General features: G+C 41.1%; 1 long non-coding RNA gene across 1 annotated transcript; it reads right to left on the bottom strand.

Moving 5' to 3' along the window:
* Nucleotides 1–1,195: 1,195 nt before the first annotated feature.
* On the bottom strand, nt 1,196–8,679 carry LOC111092846. The gene is made up of 3 exons (XR_005355786.1): nt 8,231–8,679; nt 3,651–4,382; nt 1,196–2,718 (listed from the first exon to the last, which is right to left on the bottom strand). It is a non-coding gene; the product is annotated as an uncharacterized LOC111092846 (long non-coding RNA).
* Nucleotides 8,680–19,459: the final 10,780 nt, after the last annotated feature.

Here is a 19,459-nt window from a genome sequence, read left to right as displayed (position 1 = left end):
GTTACAAAGGTAAGAAATGATGGAGCTGGGATTCGAATCCAGATTGATCTTATGCCAAAACTTTTGCTCTTATTCATTACACCATGTAGTCTCCAGACTCCAGGATAAGGTTTTTTATTGAGACGAACCAATTTGAATCTGTCCCTTTGATTGATCAGTTCACTGGCAGACCAACTGGTCTCTATAACAAGACTCCAATCGAGTAATAGGAGCCAATTTTTCCCATCATTGTGCGTTTTGAATATTTTAATATGTATTTCTATTTCCCTGTAGTTATAATATAATGCTCATGTAAAAGGAATCAAAGATCTATAATTATTTTCAAATCTCAAACACAATCCATACTTTTAAGAGGAGGCTTATAAATATGCGTCTGAGGCCTCCCACTCACTCCCCATACATTGCTTTATTACTCAACTGTTTGCATGGTTCCTTTGACAGAGTATGTCACTTTCATACCTAATAGCTAAATAGGATTGATATGATACCAAACAAATGCCTTTCTGTTCGGGAGAATTTATACTTGAGAAAACATGTTTCCCCTAGGAAGCTCCATTTATCCATCAGAATGAATCATGGGGATGGGTTACAAGGCAGCCCCCAAAGAGACAATTTGCTCTTCTGCTTTGATTGGTTGAACTTTTGGCTCTGAAAATATACCTACAAATGAAGCATGTAGATTATCTTCCCAAAGTCTTCTTCATTTTGTTCATTTCAGTGGCAGAAGAGTAAGGCAGTGTTTAGACCCAAAGTATTTTCCAAATGGAACATGCAAGTTGGATTTTAAACATTTACCAAGAAGGCATACTTTGAGTCCAGTCATATTATTTTAAACAGAAACACTGTTTGGCCAGAAATTACTTCGGGACAGAGCTGATTCCAACATTCACTGTGGCTACAAAAAGGATTCTATTTTGGCCAGCAAATACTTCCAAAAAAACATTTCTAGCCATCCATGGGAAAGGAGTGAGTGCCCCCTGGTGAAAATGTGGGAAACGTTTCCATATGTTATTTTTGGCTGGCAAGAAGGTGCAGATGTCTTCACAATAAAAATATACTTGCTATGAGTGCTCGTCTCCTTGAGAAGAGTTGGCACCATTTGGCGCGCTGGATCTACAGTGTGGCAAAGACGCGTAAAGGGGGGAGGAAAACCAAAACAATCACCAAGACACAGTTAAGAGGGCGAGCACTGATGTTATATAAGCAGGGATCATGGGTGACTCTTTGTTTTATTTTTTATACCTCTGTTGGATTGTCTCTTTCTGCGCCCTCCAAACCCATTCTCCACCCTTCTTCACCTTGCTTGATTGTAGGAGGTGGACTTTTAGGGACCATGTGAACACCTTTCCTTGCCCTCTGGCTTCTAATTGGATTCAATCAAGGGAAGGCACCAGCAGGGAATCTGAGGGTAGGAGGAGTAACATTGGAGTATTTATTTCCAGGACTTGCTCCTTTCCAGTACAGGTTGGAAGGTGATTATATCTCTCAATCTATAATCATAGATGTGTTGGACAGCTGTCTCCTCTACCTATAGCTCTCTAGGTCTAGTGAATTCTCCCATCCAAAGCCCCTTCAAAACTCCTTTCTGTTACCGGCCTAGGAGCTTCAACATTCTTTGTTGAGGTTCCTTAATCCTGCCCACACTTTTGTAAGAAGTTCATGCAGCAAACACACCCTCTGAGCCTCTGCAAGCGTGCCACCTCTCCCACATGTATTCTAACTCATGCAGTACTTTCAAAGATAAGCATCTATCCCTGTACAACTCTAAGTTGAGTAGTCCAAACTTCAATTCCACCAGCAGTGATCACTTGGACTGTAGTTCAAGCAGAGGAATGACAACATGGGACCCTGTGTTCAGGGTCTCACTTCACTGTCCTGTGCCCCTGGAAGGTAGTCAGCCCTCTGCCACCCTTGTAACTCAAGCCACTGGCTTCAATGGCACCTACATTCTGAACAGGAGAACGAAAGGCTCTGTTTCCATTCAGCCTTCACCTGTCTACTCAGAAGGGAAGGAGACCAAGTTGTTCCATCAGGAGGAAAGTAAAAGATTAAGAAAACAGCAGACTGGTTCTGTGGGTCTAGAGTTGGCAGGACTGGGCTCTCCGCAGACTGCAAGAACAGAAGGGCAGCCTGCTGGGTCAGCTTCCAGGGCATCCCGCCCAGAGGTCTGCTCTTGGCAAGACAGTGCTGAAGTAGTGAGACCTTGCCAGTTACACCTGTCCTCCAAACATCCGGACTCCCCTCATGAATCTTTTATGAAACTGTCACCCAAGATTTCGCCTACATACTTTTTGAGGCCATGAATGGCTATGATGAGAGAGCAGCATGGATTTAGTCAACTCAACTCCCAGATCTGCTCCGATCTTAACCACGAGGTGAGCAGCAAATTCTACTTAAGTCTTCCAGGACTGATCTTCCTCGACTGTCAAATGGACATGATGATACTTATAACTTGATATACTTATCAGGTGGTCTTAAGGGTAAATGACATCATGTACATGAGGGCCACAATCCCATACACAGAGTTGACACTCAATGACTGTGGTTTTATGTCTTTCCTTTAACTTTTGGAGGTATCGTAGGGTTCCACTGCTCCCCCGAAATTCAGTAATGAGATCAGCATGAAGAAAACTGCTGAGATCTCACACGGAGATTGAATTGTTCTGCATCAAGGAAGTTCCTCCTTGCTTCCTTTCACATCTGCTCAGGGTTGATACACTAGGGGTAATAAAATTAATGATAAGAGCTAATTATTGAAGACTCATTACACAACCAGCACTGTGCTAAGACTTCTTAAAATTTCATGTTTATCAAAGATATAAAGGCACACATTGGAAGAGCCAAGAGTTGTACAAGTTTATGCAAAACTCAACAACTCCCTATTTTTTGCCCCACTTGTCTTCCCCAGAGGCCACCATTTTCAACTCTCTGAAGACATTATCTAGGGATTTACCTTCACATCTCTAAACAACATACTCAGGATCACATCTTTATTTTTCAGTTTTTGACATTACCTATTTCCCTTCTCCTCTGGATGATGACAGCTGAGCCTTTATTCACTCCCCCCCATACCACACACTTCCCAGTACAACTTCCATTCCCCCAACTTCCCAATAGAACTATTTTGTAATTTTGCTAGATCAATATGCACTGTTGACATTACGACTATGCAAAGGCTGTTCACAGCTGAGTCATGAGCAAACTAATAATTATGTTTCTTTCCTGTACAAATTTTAGTTTCCCTACAGATAACTGTCTTGTTTCCTTATTTGTTTTTTTTTTCTGTGAACTTACCACTAATTCAACTCCAAACTCTCTGTCTTTTGTCTAAATCTCTTTTCAAAATATTTAGATGATTGATATTCTATCAATTTGCATTCTTGCAGGAATCTTTCGTGGCAGTCCTCTGATATGTTCCCACCAGAATTGGTTTCCCTCTAAGCCTGGTGCACAGCTATTATCCTGGGATCCCCCTTCCACATCCTCCTGTGCACTCCCTTTGCCTCTCTTGTGTGTTGGACTTCCACCTCTTTCCTGAATCCCATGTCTTCCTCCTTACTGGTTTATTCCCTCCTTTGCAGGGAGCACACCTTCCAGCAGCTTCCTGAGAAAGGAAATGTGGGAGATAAAATTGTTTAAACATTGCTTACCAAAAAACATCTGTATTCCACTCTCATACTTGGTTAGTAGATTGGCTATGTGTAAAATTCCAAGTAGGAACAAAGTTTCTTCAAATTCTAAAGGCATTTTTCCATTGTCTTCCAACATCCAGTATGACTGCTAAGAAGCTTGAAACCATTCTGATTCTTGATGTGTTCTCTCTCTCTCTCTCTCTTTCTCTGTCTCTCTCTCTCTCTTTCTCCCCTGGTGTTCTAAGACAGGCAGGTCTGGTGTAGGTCTATTTCCAAACCACTGTGCTGATAACTCAGTGGCTCTTATCTGAGAATTCACTCTTGACTTCTAAGAAATGTTCTTCAATTAAACAAACCCTCAATGTTCTCTTCCTGGAACCCCATTGTTCATATATATTTCCTGGACTGGTTCTGTAAATTTTTTTTACTCTCTATCATCTTTTCACTCTACCTTCCAGGAGATTTTCTTGGATTTTCCTCAGCATCATCTTCAAGCTCTCCTATTGATTTTCTCTTTCTGCTCTCATTTTTAATTATCAAGGGTTCCATTTTGTTTTCTAAATGCTCCTTTTTTAAAGCATCCTGTTCTTCATTTATGTATACAGTAATAAAAGGATGCTTTTCTTGGTTTCTTTTCCCTACATGGTTTCCATTTTTTTAACCAGATGGTTTTGTTAGTGTTGTTGCTCACTTTTATTGCTATCTTTCAATGTTTAAGTTTTCTCTTGTGTCTGGTAGTCCAGTTTTCTGCTGTATTAAAGAGTGAGGGGAGAAAAAACAGATTAGCTCTCAGCAAGACTAAGGTGATCTGGCTGGACTGCTTCCTTGCAAAACATCCACAAACCATGTCCATTTCCTTCAAAAGACTCCTTTCATCTCCTAGAAAGGAAAAAGGCCTGAATGTCATTTATGGAAGCTGAGGTAAGAGAGTATTGAGGGTCTTAGCAACCAGAATACATTCATTCACTTAAACCCTGTTTTTTTCAGTAGGGTAACCCCATCTTCAGGTATGACAGACCCACCAATCCAGAGACCTTCTGCTTTAACCTCTCCAAAAAATAAACTTCAGGTCTTTTATTGAAATGAAAGAGGGACAGTGTTCTGGCTGGATGCCACTGGGAAGGGGATTTGAGGCTTGAACAGTTCTTATACAGGCTTTCAATCAATCTTTCTGGATTCTGATCCTCTGCCTCACCCCATCTTATGTTCCTGATCTCAAGCCTTCGGGTCTATGGTTTGAATCAAGTTAATTTTTAGCTTTCCACATTACAAGGTTGTGATTCTGTTTTTTCAGGCATGCTAAGTCATGGTAAGTGACTTACCACATTCTATTTCTCCATTAATGGCTTCCAAACATTTCTTGCCACTGTCTCCCCTCACATTCATTCATTCAAAACAAAACACTTTTTATATTATTTTAGTGGTATTAAGAAGAAAATGAAAATAGGTAAGTAAAATGTATGAATTCCAAATACCATCTTTACTCAGATGTCCCATTAAGCACTTTGCATATATTATTCACTTACTCCTCACAACCCTGTTTTAAGTAAGACACAATCATCATCCCCACTTAAAAGATATGCAAACCAAAGCTCAGATTAATTTACCCAAAGACACGGAACTGATAGGAGACATAACTGGGACTTAAAATCAGGTCTGTGTGACTCCAGATGTGCAACACACAGAAATAATGTAGACTTGGGATGCCTGGGTGGCTAAGTCCATTAAGTGTCTGCCTTCAACTCATATCTTGATCCTATGGTCCTGGAATTGATCCCTACATTGGGCTCCTTGCTCAGCTGGGAGTCTGCTTCTCCCTCTACCTCTACCTCTGCCCCTACACCCTGCTTGTGCTCTCTCTCTCTCAAATAAATGAATAATATCTTTAAGGAGAAAAAAGAAAGGAGATAGAAAGAAAAAGAAGGAAAGAGAAAGGAAAGAAAGAAAGAAAGAAAGAAAGAAAGAAAGAAAGAAGAAAGAAAGAAAGAAAGAAAGAAAGAAAGAAGAAGAAGAAGAAGAAGAAAGAAAAAAAGAAAGAAAGAAAGAAAGAAAGAAAGAAAGAAAGAAAGAAAGAAAGAAAAAAGTAGACTTAAGGAAAAAAATATATGGTTGTGACTCTTGACCTGAAAATCTAGTTTCCTCTGGTCAGCACATTATATGAGGACTTGACTGGATTGATTTAAAATGCATTGTACAAGTATTTATAGTATGATGTCTTGGACTTAGTTAAACAACTATTTGAAAGTTTGGATTATAATTGGCATCTTATTAGATTGTAATATTATGGCTAACATTCTACATAAAATGCTACAGAGGAAAGAAGACTGAAATTTGAGCTCTTTCAGTGAGCATTTTGATCAAAGGCAATAATTTCATCAGAAGTACTTCAGCTAGTAAAATAAGGCAGATCTAATATTCAAACTTTTATAATTTGGGTATGTAAAATTAAATTTTCTCTAACAGTCCCTGACATCTTTGTTTTTCCTCAAGTGTTTGAGAAACTGAGAGAAGACTCTCTTTCAAAAAAAAAAAAAAAAAAAAAGACTCTCTTTCTTCTAAGATGAAGGATCTACTTTGCGTAACAGCCTGGCCTCTCTCTGCCCCTCTGTCACCAGCCCCAGAGGACGGAGAGGTGGGAAAAGAAGAGGTAGTTAATCCCTAGTTCCCACTCTTCCTATCTCCTTTGTGTATGCTGGCCACCTACTGGAAACATCTTTCTTCATTGCTCTAGCGGCTAGGACTGCCTGTGACTAAAGTGTACATGTGTGAATCAGTCAGGGTTCCACCAGACAGATATTTATTGCAAGGAATTGGCTTATGCAGTTGTGGGAGCTAACTAGAAGAGTCCAGCATTCATAGGGCAGGCTGGTCACCCTGGGAACTCTCAGGCAGGAGCTGATGCTGCAGTCCACAGGCTTCATAGCTTCTTCTTCAGGGAAACTTCAGTTCTGTTCTTAAGTCCTTTCAATTGATCAGATCAGACCCACCCAGATTACCTAGGTTAAACTCCTTTTTATAAAGTCCACTGATTGTAAATGTTGATCACATCTGCAAAACACCTTCACAGCAACACCTAGATTAGTGTTTGACTGAATAACTGTGTACTACAGTCTACCTGGGCGGATACTAAAACTGACCATCACTGTGTTATAAATTCACTGTTCACACAGACGTAAGTCACGTTCTCAAATACCAGCTTTCCTTGGCATATAGTAGTCATTCAAGAAGTATTTATTTGAATAAATGGATGAGTGATGTTCTCCAACTGCTTATCCTTCTCAATGTGTTTGGAATTCAGGATGCAAGAAAAGACAGAGTCCATTGTAATTCCTCAAACTCAGCTTGGCTTTTCCCCACTTCCAAAGCTGAATCCAGTGAGTTCAAGGACAGATGGATGCCTAGAGAGGTGGTCAACAAGTAGAGAAGTATCCTATGTGACAAAGAAGCATCCCAAGTGGGGCTTCTTGCAGCACAAAGAAATGTGAGAATAAAAGAAGCTTCTACCCCATGAAGTCCTTGAACAAAGTCAGCAAGTTGCCCTTGGAGAAAGGAACCTGAGAGCAATCAAATGTTGTTCATGCTCCCAAATAGGTTGCAGAAATAGCTCATGAAGATAAAAGCGGGAAATGCTGGGCTTCTAGAAGTGAAAGGCAACACAGCAGCCTGGATCAATGACTCAGGCTAGATGGGACCATCTCAGCAGAAGCCAATACTTGAGCTTTGAGGGTCCGCGACTCAATATCCTTCTCTACAAGAGCTGTAACATGAGTAGGGGCCCAACAAACCAGACAGCTCCACGAGAAATGTTTAGGGAGAGGCAGAACCAACCCTGGATTGATGGAAATTCTGTGCCATCAGCCCCCACCACCACCACCAACCTTCCTTCTCAGAATAGAAGTTCAAGAAGCAGAAAAGTTTGATTGTGAAAAAAAAAAAAACAACCTTACATTTCCCATGCATCAGAGTTGAGGACTAATATTCATTCCTGGCTACACACAAAGACTGGTGGTATGAACCACAAGTACTTTAGTCTGAAAGCCCTTTTCCTTCCTGCCTGCCTGCTTTCCGATTGATTGATTGATTGATTGATTGATTGAAAGATAGAGACTTTGGAATGTTTCACAGATTACACCTAAGCTGAAAGAGTGGCCCAAGGTATCTAGAATCTTCCCAGGGACTGAAGAGACAAAAATGCTTATTATTAGAAGGGGAAAAAAATTGTGAGTGGTTGTGTCTTTTAACACTACAGAGTGTTACAGAGAAACATGTGGGTCCTTTGCTTTAACCAGAAGAGGATGGAAGGTTTCAGGGAGGTTTTTAAATTTTTAGCTGCATCCAAAATACATTTTGAAAATGAAGTTTAAATTTGCATATGAGAGTAGCCGACAATTTAGATGTTCTTTCACATTGACTCGATTAGAAAAGAAGCTTTATAAAATAAAATGTGCTCCTACAACACCAAGTATTGGCAAAGAGGTAAAGAAAACTCAACTCCCATGCAAGCTGGTGGGAATAGAAATTGGGCAACTTAAAAAAAGTTTTTGAAGACATCTACCAACCTATGACTCAGCAACAAGAGAAATGTATAACATAGTCACCAGATGTTGTGATCAATTTTGGAGCATGGCCACAATATTCAGCAGCTTCTCCTAAAGGTGGTGTCTATGTCCCAACCTCTTGAATTCGGAATGGCCATGCAGTAGACATGACGGTATGCCAGTTCCATAGCTCCAAACTCAAAACGTCATGCAGCTGTTCCTTTCACCCTCTTGGGACATCACTCTGAGATTGTCACTTGAAAAAGCTGGCCCAGCCTGCTCAAGGTGGAGAATCATATGAAGGAGATGCAAGATGCCTCAGCTGGTAGCCAACAACAGCTGCCACATGAGAGGGAAGCTGTCTTGAACCTTCTAGTGCAACTGAATACAGTAGCAGGGTGAGCCCAGAACGAACCTGCAGAGGAACTGCCAAGCCAACCCACAAAATCATATGAAATAACACATCATTGTTGGTTTGTTGTTGTGGCTTTGTACATAGCAACTCATAGTAACTAGAATGGTAATAGCAGCCTGTTCTAGAATGTTTATATCATCCCTCTTCATAATAGTCCAAAACTGGAAAGTACTCAAATGGCCATCACCAATGAATAGGTAAATAATTTACAGTAGACTTACACAATAGAATATTATTCAGTAATGACAATGAACAATCTACAAGGACACATAAGAATTTGGATGCATCTCCTAGAGTTGAATGAAAAAGGACAGAAACAAAGGGAACATACACTGATGCTTTTCTATAAAGTACAAAAATAGGTCCAAGTATTCAATGCTGTTAGAAACCAGAATAGTGGCTTCTTTTGGGTGACCAGAAGGAAACACAAATGGAAGTTTAGGGTGCAAGAAATGTTCAGTTTTTCAATGTGGGTAGCAGAGGCATGGGCATGTTCAATCTATAAAAGCTCAACAAACTGTATAGGTCAAAGGGCATACACCTCCAGTTATAAGATGAATAAGGTTTGAGATCTAATACTCAGTATGATGACTATGGTTAATAATACTGTATTACATACTTGAAAGTTGCTTAGAAAATAAATCTTAAATGTGTTTTTTTTAAAAGATTTTATTTATTTATTCATGGGAAACAGAAAGAGAGAGAGAGGCAGAGACACAGGGAGAGGGAGAAGCGGGCTCCATTCAGGGAGCCTGACATGGGACTTGATCTGGGGTCTCCAGGGTCACGCCCTGGGCTGAAGGCAGAGCTAAACTGCTGAGCCACCCGGGCTGCCCTGACAATAAATCTTAAATGTTATTACAACAGAAAATAAATGTGTAATTATATGAGGTAAAAGACCTGTTAACTAACCTTATAATGGCAATCAATTTGTAATATCCATGTGTATCAAAGGATCACCCTCACCTTAGATTTACACATTATAAATAATAGTGAAAGGGAATATAAGGGAAGGGGGAAGAAATGTGTGGGAAATATCAGAAAGGGAGACAGAACGTAAAGACTGCTAACTCTGGGAAACGAACTAGGGGTGTTGGAAGGGGAGGAGGGCGGGGGGTGGGAGTGAATGGGTGACGGGCACTGGGGGTTATTCTGTATGTTAGTAAATTGAACACCAATAAAAAAAATGTCAAAAAAAAATAAATGTAGCCTATTTTAAACAAAACACTAAAAAAAAAAAAGATTTACACATTATATCTATTATATCTCAATAAAGCTGGAAAAATAAAATTAAATAAGTTCAACAGGTTATAGACATGTCTCAGGTACACTTCTCCATTCACATGTAATACTTTAATATAAGATTTAAAATGCATATTTTATGGAGTGTCTACAATATTGGAGTGGTTGAAAGTGGGACCCACCTTTTGTGTCAATGCATGGTTATACAGGAATTCAGATTCTTCAAAAATGAAATCACCAGGTGAAGCTTCAAATTGTTACATTGAGTTCTGCTATCTCTCAGTTCTATTTACTGTTGTCTTAAAATTCAGATAATATAGTTCCTAAGGAAATATAAAGTCAAACCAATAGTAAAAATTGGGGTCTCTCTAATCTTAAATGTCCTCCATGAAATCTTTGATAAAGAATCAAAATACTGTTCATGCAATAGCCATTCACTAGGTATCCAACTACATCTTGAGTTTTCTGCCAGTCCATGGGGGGATACAGTGGGGGAGACAAGCAGACTTTGGCTACTCTCAGGGAAATTACATTCTTATGGCATCAACTTCAACCTAACCAGGAGCAGGGAAATCATTACTTCACAAGGAAGCCTAGTCTAGTCCCAGTAACTTTGTTAGAAATGGCTTCCTTTGGGCCCCTGGGTGGCTCAGTCCGTTAAGCGCTGGACTCTTGGTTTCAGCTCAGGTCATGATCTCAGAATCAAGGGATCAAGCCTGGCATGGGACTCCACCCTCAGCAGGGAGTCTGCTTGAGATTCTTTCCCCTTCTATCTGCCCCTCCCCCTCTGCTCTTTCTCTGCTCGTGCTCTCTCTCTCTCTCTCTCAAATAAATAAATTCTTAAATAAACAAAATGGCCTCCTTACTTAAGCCGAAATCTCTCTCCCTGTGACTTTCAGTTCAATCTCTGAATTAGCAGAACAAACTCCTGTGTCTCCTGAATCTCCTTTTCTCTGGATGAAACAGTTTTTGTCTCTTTCCTGGTATCTTATTTGATACTATTTCCAGTACCCCCACTTCCTGGCCACCCTTGTGGGACAAGCTCCAAATGGGCCAGATCTTTATTTAAAATGTTAGACTCCGAATCAGACACAGTAGTCCAGGTAAGACTTGATCCAGAGCAGGCTTTCTCGACTGCAGCACTATTGACATGTCAGGTAGGATAATTCTTTGTTGTGGGTCTGTCCTGCACACAATAGAATGTATAGCAGCATCCCTGGCTTCTAGTTGTGAAAATTTACATCTCTAGACATTGCCAGATGTTCCCTAGGGTGAGCGAAATCTCCCCTATTTGAAAACCACTGACCTAGAACAGCATGATTCCCCTCCCAGGCTGGATATTCTATGCCTACCCTTCTGCCACCAAGTTGCCAATCTTGCCTGGACTTCCTAGGCATTAGCTACAAGTTGCTCTTGCTTGCTCTTAACTACATTGCCCCGAATAAATACATACGTAAAGTAAACTAAAATAAACTAAAATGGCAATTGCCCAAAGAAAAGCAAAGATTGCATTGCGCCCCTACCAAACAGAAACTCTCTCTCTCTCTCTCTCTTAGCTCTTATAAAGTTGATAGCTTTATCTTGCATCCATGTCTCTTTCAGAAGAGAAGTGTGAGAATAGAATTAGACAGACAAACTTGAGTCTCTGTGACCGGATCAAAAAGAACCAGGGTCCAGAAACAAAGCAGGTGTAAGTTTAATTCCCCACCGGCCGCATCCCCCACGCCATTCTGGTGGGGCAGGAAGAAGAGAAAGTTTATAGGAAGGAGAGAGGCCTGGAAGAATACAAGTCAATATCAAAAATCTGGTCTTTGTCCTCTGCTTAATAAACAGATCTCATTCTTAACTGAATGAAGAACAAGCCGGTGTGTAAAAAGCAGACACTGAGAAGGAAGGCAGGCAGTGTCGTTTTACCAAAAAGTATCGTAATCAGGCTGAATTTAACTCGGAGGGTGGACTCTTGAAATGGGCAATAGACTGGATCTCAGTCATTTGGGAAGCTATAGAAATTTAATTTTGTTACTATTGTTAGCTTGACACTTCTCTCTTGGTACATACCAGAATTCTCTTTATATCACGAGCTCACTTCCGGAATAGGGTGTTGTCAGCACTTAGCACAAGAAGGTAAACCAAGTGATCTTTCCTTTGTCTTCCTGCCTCGAGTGAATGGACTCCCAGCTTTCCTACATATTTGGGGGGAAGTAGGAGACACATTATTTTGTTGTGGGTACGCATAACTAGAGGAATTCCTTAAAGCTTGGGGTGGGAAGTGGGCAGTGAAAGGCCGGTGGTTGCTTCTTTTGTTTGGTTTTTATTGTGCATGACTAAATGTATTAGACATGTTGGATCAGAGAATATGCATCTGTGAATCACAGCGCTGTGGAATTTGTATGTGTTTTGCCTACTAATATCACTTGCCCTTTCCAGCCACAAAAGGCCTCCCTACTAACATGATATCTGAATTACTTTAATAAAATTAGAGACAGGGCATGCTATAGGAGTCTTCTGTAAGAAACGAGAGATCCTTCCCAAAATGTTTCTGTGCAATGATTTTCTGTGATGTGTATTTTCTTCAAACGCAAAATAGGAAAAGATGGGGAAGTAGGAACCGTGGCACAGGAATGGGGGGGGGGGGGATGAGCATAATAGGTTTTAGAAACGACTCTGTATAGCCTACAACAAACTGCAAGTAAAAGTACATTTTTGAATTTAATCTTTTCAACAAAAATGCATTGAACCTCTACTATGTGAAAGGGGGTTGGCTTGGCTAGGTCATGCTCCATACGGTCTCTGGAAAGCTATTGATTCAAAGGACAGACCATTTTTTAAATACTATTTGGGTTGGTTTTTATTCTTCTGTGGATGGAACTGTAATAAAGTATTGCCCTGGGCTACTGCTAGACCCAAGGGGAGAAATCTGAACGTCGCATGGTCTTTCATCAGCTTTATTGTCATTCCTTGGGAGAAGAAAAATGAGATTCCCTTAATCGCAGAAGTATGGCAAATTTCTTTCTTCAAATCTCAAAATGTTTTCAGTGAAGATTTTCCATTGCGAGAGATTATTATTTAGGGGGAAATCCTTGAAAATGTCTTTGCTCCATGTTTGAAAAATCCCTCTCCAAGAGGATTACTTCTAGCTTTATGGCTGTGTCGCAGAGCCAGGTGATTTGTGTTTAAAACAAAGGTAAATGCGGTGTACTGGAAGGAGCCCCAGAGAGGGAGGAGTCCACTTGTGTCCTGACCGTCCTTTTACCCTGTGACCCTGAGCAAGTCATTTTCTTTCTCTATGCCTTGGTTTGCCCATTTGCAAAAGAAGGGCTTTGGGCTAGATTATCTTTAAGGCCCCAACAGCTCAAAAAAAAAAAAAAAAAAAAAAGGCCCCAATAGCTCAAAGAAATCTTAAGATTAAATTTGTTCCTGCCTGCCAGCCAGATAGCATTCTGAGCAAACATATTTGCTCCATTGGATGGCTGTGTTTCCCCATACACATAATCGAAGAGATTTTATACCTGAAGTTACAATTTCATCACTTACCTACCCCATATCATTTAAGGTCTCCTCATTCTGCTTTGAAGTTCAAAGAAAGAGAAGACTCCGTATAATGAGAATGGCCCCTTTGAAATGCTTCCTTCGCAGCTGCAAGCTCTGTGGATCCTGCACTGTACGAAGGCTATTGTAATGCAGATGTGTTCCAAAGTGCGTCTGTAGCGAGAACATTTCCATGGGTCTTTACTATATTTCTTCTATTATTCATAGAACACAATGTAAATGAAGCCATAAATTTTACCCCCCACACTAGATGGAGAAAGAAGATAATGGAAATTGTGAATTATGAATGAATCACTGTTATTGTAATTCCTTAAGGATTCTGATGGAGATGATTAAATTCAGGCAAAGACACAGATTCTAAACTTTTATGCCTGAGTCCTCAGTAATGCCGTCTGGAAGTTCACAAGGAATGGAATAGAGATGGTCTTGGTTTCATATTTACCTGCCAAATTATCTCCCAGAGAATCTACCTAGGCCTGGACAGATCACCCTATGAAAGATGAAGAATTCATTTGGGGGTGAGGGTGCGGGGAACATTGCAAAATACATGTGTCTTCCAACCATTCAGACAATAGTGCTTAGGATCCTAAATACAAAGCGGTGGAAGCCTTCAACACCGAATTCTGGGAATTTATTCTTCCTTTTGGAAAACTGCAGGGAGGAAAGGCAAAGTAATTAGGAGCCTCTATCCTTCTGAAAAAGATGATCTGACTTCTAATAAAGTCAAGGACACAGATATCTTTTTTCTTCTTCTAGATTTGTTTTGATAACCAGAATTCTGGTCAACAATTCTTCTCTCAGCCACGGTATGCAGTTCTCCTGAACCATGACAGTGGTCCATGAGCTTCAGAAGCCATTCTGGCTTTGACAATGATGGGAAGTGATTAGAAGTACTTCACTGATGTGAGACAAAGCCTCTGGAAAATTTCAACATTAATCCACTTTAGTCTTGTGCCAGGCTTTTAGAAGGCTAGAGCCACCAAAATGAGATTTGAGATGATATTGAGCAGTTCAAGTGTCATTCCGGAAAGAGCTCTCTTTTGCAGAACCTTAAGGTGAACGGTTGACATTTTTATATTACCATATATGCACGAATAGGTACAAAAGTAGGTATGTGCGGACTTCTTTTCAGCAGCTGCTCTCTGCTCTCAAACACAAAATAATGTAAAATTTAAAATGTATGTGATTCTGTGGGGTGTAAAAAGTACCAGTGGAGATTCCCTGTTTAAGGTGCTAATATTCACCAAAATTATTAGATGCAGGATGAGCGAGAAGTTTTTGGACAGCCAAAATCCCTTCCCTGATCCTCAATATCCTTAGGTGCAGAATGAAGAATTTGGATAAGGTGGTCTCCGAGGTAATTTGCAGCTATACGTCGCTCGGTTCTTGAATAGAAAGCAAAATGAGATGCAAATGTTCTTACTTTGGGGGGCCTTGGTTATGAGATATTGTAGAAGCTAGGACCCCCTCCGCTGTCCCGGGACTCAAGGGGTGTCCTCTAGAATGGGAGTTATCTACCTAGAGCCATGTTTAAGGGTAAACAAGGGCACAGCAGCAACTAGCCAAGAAGAATCTTTGCTGGTTGCCAAAGGTAAGGATCACTATGGGCTAAGGATGCTAATTCCCACAGCAAGTGGGTGCTGTGATCCACCGTGCTGGCTTGAATAGGAGCTCACATAGAGACCAGGCAATGCGTAAGAGAAGCTCCTGTCCGATCCGTGTAGATGTTTCAAGTCTGCTGCCTGCAGCCCAGGCCCCATCCATATCTCTTCTTTGTGGACTCTCCTGACAACTTCCGGTACCAATCAGCTTTCAGTCAGGGAAACAGAATTTAGGCCGCACTGAGGTCACACAAGGTAGAGAACCATTTGCAAAGGTGTCAGAAAGGCTGACAGGGCCATCAGGAGACACTGAGGCAACCTGAAGAGTTGGGGAAACAAAGGGACAAAGGGAGGAGGTAGTGTTCACTGAGCCTAGATGATCCCCATATGCTGGAACTGGAGAGGGGATACAGGGGCTGTCAGAGATGCCACCGGAAGCAGAGACAAAAGAGGGAGAAACACCCTGACACCTCCCTCCTCTCACCACGGACACAAGGTCTGGGCCAGGCCTCCATAGAGGAACCTACCCAGGAGCCACATGTAGGAGGGAGCCTGGGAGTGGAGTCTATAGGGTGTCAATCCCGAGATGCAAAGCAGAGTAGTGGGAGGGTGAAAACGGGGTCTCAGAGCCAACGGGCAATGGTCCACACACCTTGGACTCTTGTTTTGCATTAGACACCAAAAGTTTTCCTCTAAGGCAACTCAAACCCTTCCTGTTCCTCTGAGGCCTCAGACTTTTGAAACTCAAATCCAAGAAGACACATTGTTCTTCTGAATTTCTGCTAAGTCCATGAAGATGGAGAATCTGTTTGGCTGAGTAGAGGTGCACCAAGAGCCAGAGAGACAAGCAAGAAATCACAAACACATGGCTAAAACTTTAAAAATGTTACACCATCCTGTGTGTTTTCTCCACGGCCACTGTCACTCTTCTAAGCCCCCGGCCTGACACCTGTCACAACAGCCTCCTGAGTGTCCCAGCACTGCCTCCCAGGATTAAAATGTATTTTTTTTATTTTTTTAAATTAATTAATTTATTTATTTATGATAGTCACAGAGAGAGAGAGAGAGAGAGAGAGAGAGGCAGAGACACAGGCAGAGGGAGAAGCAGGCTCCATGCACTGGGAGCCGACGTGGGACTCGATCCCCGGTCTCCAGGATCGCTCCCTGGGCCAAAGGCAGGCGCTAAACTGCTGCGCCACCCAGGGATCCCTAAAATGTATTTTTTACATGTTGAAAAAGTCCCAACAACTTTACTCACACAATGGTCATATTTAATGAGTGTCAAAGTGGACATATCAGTTATTTCTCATCCAACAGATTATATTCTCCACCTGATACTGTTGGCATCCCAGACACAGCCCACATTAATTCTTGACCTATTCCAATTAGATAATATGAGGAAACAAATGTCCATGACTCATCCCTCAAACAACTCGGATAGAAGTTTTTGGTCGTCTTCATTTCTTACGGTGTTGGATCATGCATCCACTCTGCCCCCCACTTCTTTTATGACATGATTCACCCTTGTAATTACCCATTCAAAGTCTGTCTTTCCCTGCAATAATATACACTGTCACTTTGTAGGGACTGTGTTGGTGCGATTCACCAAGACATCCCTAGTCCCACAGTGTCTGGCACCTAGCAGGCATTTCATGAATAGCTGTGGAATGAAAGGTTGAATGAATGAATACAGCCAACTCCTAGGACCACCTTTAAGCATGCTAGAGAGATATTTTCCTCTTTGGAAAGACAGACCTTCTCATAGACAAAGAAGGAAGTGCGGAATTGCAAAAGATTCCACGGATCTGAAAATTACCTGCCTGCTGGCCTGATATGGTTACCAAAGTCTCTGGACATATTCATTTCTAAGGGTTCCCATACAGAGTCCCCAAGTAACTCTCATCAAGTAGTTCTTACCTAAGTGGCATATTTAGGCCATATCAGAGAAGCAAGTAGTTGACAAGGATGAACTGAACATTCTGAGGTTACAGGAGCAGAGGGGATTTGGGCTTGGGAATACCTACTTCAATTAAAATAATTCTTTTCAAGTACAATTTGCAAAATGTAATTTTTATGTCTGACTTGCCTCAAAAATCTTTCACCTTTTTATGACATTTCCATAATTACTTTTTGAGAGGAAAGTTTTCTTTTCCAAAAATGATGGCTAGATTTCTGAAAAATCAATGACTCCTACCACAGTGCCATAGTCATTAAACAAAGATAAAGTAATAAAAATAAAGTTCTGGCATGGACTATGACACGAGTAAAACTCTGAAACCAACACGCTAAGTGAAGTAAGCCAGACAAAAAGACACATATTGCAGGAGTTGGGTTCCATGAGGTACCCTACAATTGGCAAATTTATAGAGAGCCCAAAAGAAGTACATAAGTTATGAGGAGCTGAATGAAGACTTATGATCTAATAGATCCAGACTTTCTGTTTGGAATGATAAAAAAGTTCCAGAAACAGTTGCATCATGTTGTGAATATACCAAACGCCACTGCATTTTACCCTCAAATGTGGTTCACATGGTTAGAACATACACCCTCATGCGCACGCACAGCCACGACCCAACTGGATTAATCCCAGAAGTACAAGAATGGCTCCATATTAGAAAATCCATAAATGTAACTCACTTTAATAGACGAAAAAAGATAAAACATTTTTTAAGTCCTGCTACTGTCACTGAACTCAGAGTTATTTCCTATGCTAATGATTCCCAGTCAAGTCTGCTTGAAATTTTTAACCCAGCCATAAAGTGAAGTGTCAACAGGACACCATTATAAAAACGGCACCAGATGAGGGTCATTTGTAGAGTCTTCTATTCTTCTATTTTACATTTTTCTTCCGTTTGTCCGGACAAATCAATTCAGTAAACATATGAACTGCCTTTTCAAATGTGATTTATGGGGCTATTTAAGTACTCATCACTAGAGGCTCTATTTCTTCCCCAGCACCTCCTCACTATTCCCCCAAGACTTCAAATTGCAAATGTTTCAGACATGTAAACTTTCTAACGTACAACTGATTTCAATTTTTTTCCCATTGTACATGGTGTGGAGTTCCCCCACTCACCTGTAAAGAGACTCCAATAGATCAGTTCTCTTCAGCTCTGAAAGAGAAGAAGTGGAAAAGCAATAAAATCACAACCTATAAGAGTCTGCAGAGGGATATTCACCAAATTCTGGAGGGCCAAGGTCAACGGAACTCTTGCTTTTAAGTGTCAAAGAGGTAGATAAAGAACGCACAGGAATAAAATAGCTCACTCAACATGCAGTGGTATAATGAATTTACAAACATTGTTCAGATTCTATGTGTAAATACTGCCAAGGCTTCAGGTAAATTCATAAATGACATCTTCATTCTGGATTCTTCTATAGATACTCAAAAATTATTACATATATATCATTTAAATTTAAGTGACTTAGAATGATTGGTATTTTGAGAGACGAGGCATTTGTGTGACATTCACCCCCTTCTAAAGAACTGCAAAATTTAAGGAAGGCTAGATTAATTCATGGATCACACAGCAATAATGGACACCAACAGAAAGAAGTCCGTGGGTCACTTCAATTATCAACTGGGAAAATCTACAAATCTGACCACGGTGCATCCAGATCTTGGTAGCCTTGCCAAAGAAAGAATCCTGTCCTGCCCTTATGTTCACTGTGCCCTACTCCCACTGGCTTCCTCTCTGATTCTGATAGGCCTGGCTCCTTCCTACCTGGGGGCCTTTGCACATGCTATTCCTTCCACCCAGAATGATCTCCCTGGAGAAGACTCCATGTTGGTATGAGCTATCTTTTCTGTCTGCTTCAGTGGCTCTTCTTCTGGGTGATTTTATTGCCTGCAGACTACTAGGTCCCTCTGTTACATACCCTCTAAGCACACTTGTACCTGCTTTCAAGTAACCTCATCACATGTGGAATTAGTAGCTTCGGTAATTAGGTCACATCTGTCCCCACCACTAGACTCTAAGCTCCAGGAGGGCAGAAATGATTGTGTATTTATCAGGATAGGCTACATATTCCTCAGGGCCTGTGCAAAATGAAACTGTGGGACTTTTCATTTGAACGTTGCTAAGATTTCAAAACAGCAACAATAGAACCTTGAGTCAAGTATGGAGCCCTCCTAAACGTGTGGCCTTGGGGATTCCATGAGTCACATGGGATGATAAACCTCTGACCTTTATCATTCACACCTGTATCCCCAGCTCCTAGCACAGGGCTTGGTACACAGTAGGTGGCCCCATCAATACGTGTTTATTTATGAGTAGACATTGTGCAGGGGTTCTCTGGCATCCTTTTCTCCCTTTGCCCACCCATTTTCTATCACTTCAAGCCAAGAAACATGGCTCCTGCTATGGTCACACCTTGGCAACCAGCTTTGCACAGTTTCCTTTAAAGGTTAGAAACGTCTCCAGCAGCCTCATCCAGGGCCCCTACGATTGAGATTTCTCAGAAGTTACAGCTGAGAAATGT

This window comes from Canis lupus, chromosome 2 (genome assembly GCF_011100685.1).
Source record: "Canis lupus familiaris isolate Mischka breed German Shepherd chromosome 2, alternate assembly UU_Cfam_GSD_1.0, whole genome shotgun sequence".
Taxonomy (NCBI): domain Eukaryota; kingdom Metazoa; phylum Chordata; class Mammalia; order Carnivora; family Canidae; genus Canis; species Canis lupus.
The sequence above is the reverse complement of the archived record's forward strand: the minus strand, read 5'-3'. Positions and strand labels throughout refer to the sequence as shown.